Here is a 4,031-nt window from a genome sequence, read left to right as displayed (position 1 = left end):
ACACACACACACACACACACACACACACACACAGAGGCAAAGAAATTGGTCAATCTTGAAAAATAAACGAAAAGTGGAAAAAAAATTGTTTTCAGTTAGCCTTTTTTCACCATCAAAGCACACAAAGTAATTTATTACAATAAATAGCCTACTGATCGTAACTCGTCTTTTCTTTGCAATAATGAAATCTTTAAAAAGCCCATCCCTTAAAAAGGCATTCTGACAGGGGGGCTGCAGCATGATATAGACATTTTTTTATCTTATCTACACTTTTCTTCGCATAACAACTGATATCGTTCTATAAGTAGACAAACAAAGCCGACGGAATTATCTCTTTTGAGTTCAAGAGAGGTGGATGAGTTTGCACACAGGATTTTTGTCTGGACCCTTGCAGAAAGAATCTGACAAATGAAGAAGTCCTCCACCTTAACTTTATTTTTCTAAACTGCTTTTTAAGACAGAAAAACATACACATGTATATTATATGCCGACTCTGTTTTGTCTCTAGGCAAAACACAACTTTCATCTCCACTTTCTGCTATCTCCCCCCACCCTTTGACACCTCCTCTGAGCTCCTGACACTTTCTAATGCCTTTCTACAGATACTTCTTGTCTCTTTCCAACTGCTGTCTTTCAGCCACATCCCTGATCTTAGGCTAGGCAAGATCAAACACCTAGCCTTCTCGGATAAGGGTGAAAAAAATTTCTGAGGTCTCATGGGAAAGTTGCACACGTTAAAAAGATCCCTTCGTAGTCCTAAAATCAATAAGAGTAAGCTTCAGCCGCCACCCAGGCAAAATTCCACATTAATTCCTACCAAATTGAAACCTACCAAGCTGAAAATGCTTATGTGTCCCACGCACTCATATGACCTTTTTTACACAGTTGTGAGCGCCGTTAAAAAAAAAACAACACATTTTAAAGGCACAAAGCTAAGGTCTGGAAATATATTTTTCTCATTAAAAGTTCCTGTAAACCAACGAGAGGATGCCTTTGATGAAGATGGAGACAAGACATCTCTGAAGAATTGGACAGAATTGTCTCTAAAGGCTATAATTGAGCTTGCAGACAGGCTGTGCTTCAAGATAGATGTACAGCATATAGGAACTGTTGACAAGAACTAACAGTAATGCAATTAAATTAATTCCTCCGTCAGCTGGAACAAGATAATGAGCTCTAGGCCTAACAGCTAAAAATTAATTGTAGCATTAACTATGAATCATGTTATGTCTTTCTATTGTATAACTGTATTTTTAAAAACAAATATTGTAAACAACTTGTTCACATAGGCCTAGATGATGATATATAAAGCTATCTACTCATGTAAGAATAGTGAGTGTGTAACCAAGTCATTTTGTTATTAGATTTCACATCAAAACAAAAAGATTGTCAACACAGCACAGAATCCCACTCAAAGTGCTATCAACATCGCAGTTTGTATTTTTATCAAAAGCATACACATATAAGTATGATAAAAATTTATTTGGATTTTTTAAAAACTGTTTCACTATGCAGACTGGATTGTCTTATGTATAGCACTGCAACCCCCCATCCCCGAGGGAGATGGAAACAGGACAAAGTAGGGGATTGCTGGGTTTGGGTGAAGTACGGTGTGGCTTTATGCACAACACAAGCTGAATTGACATTTTAGAGGAACTATCTCTACACCACCAAATTGAACGTGGAGAATAAAAAATTTAAGTGACAACTACGAGTGATAAAGTGCTGTACTTTTGACTGTCATCAATATTTATGAAATTGTGACAAACTGAGTCTGTGACAAACTGGGCAGCCCCCGGCCTAGTGGATAGGCTACCGGACTCGTAATCGTGAGGTTGCGGGGTCGGGGGTTTGAGCCGCGGGCCTGACGTTGTGTCCTTGGGAAAGGCACTTTACACGAATTTTCCTCACTTCACCCAGGTGGGAATGGGTACCCGGTCATAGACAGCGAACGATCTTTTCAGTATGTTAGTGTTTTAGCGCCTATAAATGGTCGCTTGCACTGCATGCTTCCCAGGAAGTAGAGGTTGTTTCAGAATGCTCTCAGGTCTGCTGGGGTAATAGTAGGCCTATAGATTGTGAAGCTCATAGAGCCTGCTGCTGAGAAGGGATTTGCACCATACAGATGCTATCTATTATTATTATTATAATTATAATCAATAAAAAAAACTGCTAAAAATCAAAGAAAAGAGGAAAACAAACGGACAGACTAAGGAAAAAAGGAATAGAAACGTCAGAAAACCATAAGGAAGGAAAAGGATATTAATCTTTGTCGAGTTATAACAAATTTTATAACAACTGATAACAACAAATAACAACTGATAACATAAAAATACTTTCTTCCAGATTAAATTACAAAAAATAAATTTTTTTCAATATCGGATGTTATGATCCAAATGTACAAATTTTGTGGAATGTTCGTCAATAATGGCAAATTTTTCAATATTTTGCAGTTCTAGATTATATATTCATATTATTATTCTGATGTAGACCTATCCTTTGACTAGATTCTAGGTCTAGATCCAGGTGCAAACATATTTTTTAAATTTCACCAAAGATTATTAATTTTTTATTTTCAAATTTTATCCGCATCTAAGCAAAATTGTGTTGCATATTCACCTCTTATTAGATCTACAGGTACCAAAGTTGAAAAATACACACAAACAAACATTAATTAGGCCCTACAGATGTATTGTCTACAAATCATAGTAGGGCCTACTGAAAATTCCGGCGTAGTGTATAGGGGCTATTATGTTGATTTATTTGAATACCTTTGAACAGCGTATTACACCTAGATTCTAGATCTAGATTATCTAGTCATCATCTCATTTCGCTTTCCCCCCCAAAATTTCTTACACTTACACAAGCCTAAAATAATACGCAGCAAATCAGTTAAAAACCAAGAGCAACTAAAACAGGACGTTTGCGCTGATCATTTGTCGTTATTTTGTTGATATCAGTTGTTATTTGTTGTTATCAGTTGTTATTTGTTGTTATCAGTCGTTATTTGTTGTTATTTCTTGATATCTCAACAAAGATATAAATATATTAAATACCATGCTGAAGGAAAAAAGTAGGCTAATAGTGCTAGAAAACAGGATTCTAGAATCTAAACCTAGAGATCTAAATCTAGATATTAGATCTAAATCTGTTTCTTAAACCATACTTGAACTCACCATGGTGCTCGCTAGATCTAGATATATCAGTACATATAGGAGAATAACTAAACATAAAGTATACAATTTCAGCAATTTCTTTCGTGTACAATTTCTTCGAAGCGAAATCGACTTTTCACGAAGATTCGGGCCAGCATAGCAATTGCCATAGCAACGGGTTGACTCGCAAATTTAGTTTTTTTTGTGAACGCGCTGATCATAAACTTAAATTGAGAACAGGTAGATTCTAGGCCCAATTAATGATTGCCATCAGGCTTGATACAACCACAAAACAATAATAATAGATCCCGTAATCTTTTGTTTCAATTAAAAGATGCGAGGTAAAGAGATTTTACGCACTATTTGAAGAAACCATGAGTGGTATGTTGTGGTTGTAAAAAAGGAACAGCGCACCAGTAAGAGGCCAACAAATCCGGGGTTATGTCGACGATTCTAGCACCTACCTGCTGTTTTCAAAAGAATTCGGGGAGTGTCACATCTTTTCCACTTGATGCTGTAGCATAGATATCGAAAAAAAAAAACACCCTGGGGTCTGTTAATGTCAGTCTGTTCTAAGCCAACACAAACTCCTATGTCCGACGTCGTCTTCTCCACCTCCTTCCCGAACTTCCACACACAGCAGAACTAACTTGCCAAGATAACGCAACTGGCATTGAAGGAAATTTTCCCCAATAGGTGGCGCGTACAATCGACGGTGTCAAGGTTGGCGCACACGCGGGCAGTTTGATTTGTTCCAGTCGAGCAGTTCAGTGTAAGGTGCCCGAGTTTATGCTCGAGTTGTTGCCCTTTGACCGTACTTGTCTTTCTCTTTCCCTCTCACTCACTCACTCACTCTCTCTCTCTCTCTCTCTCTCT

At 37.5% G+C, this 4,031-nt stretch overlaps 1 protein-coding gene across 1 annotated transcript in view; it reads right to left on the bottom strand.

Annotated features, from left to right (window-relative positions):
• Window positions 1-3,808, bottom strand: part of LOC118479207 (transcription factor mef2A-like) — a 45,203-nt gene extending 41,395 nt beyond the window's left edge. The window contains exon 1 of the mRNA XM_035973997.1: window positions 3,620-3,808. The gene's annotated coding sequence lies outside the window, so the exon portion shown is untranslated. The remainder of the gene's footprint in view (window positions 1-3,619) is intronic.
• Window positions 3,809-4,031: the final 223 nt, after the last annotated feature.

The sequence above is a fragment of the Aplysia californica genome, unplaced genomic scaffold (genome assembly GCF_000002075.1).
Source record: "Aplysia californica isolate F4 #8 unplaced genomic scaffold, AplCal3.0 scaffold00040, whole genome shotgun sequence".
Classification (NCBI taxonomy): Eukaryota; Metazoa; Mollusca; class Gastropoda; order Aplysiida; family Aplysiidae; genus Aplysia; species Aplysia californica.
This window is presented reverse-complemented; position numbering and strand designations above follow the sequence as displayed.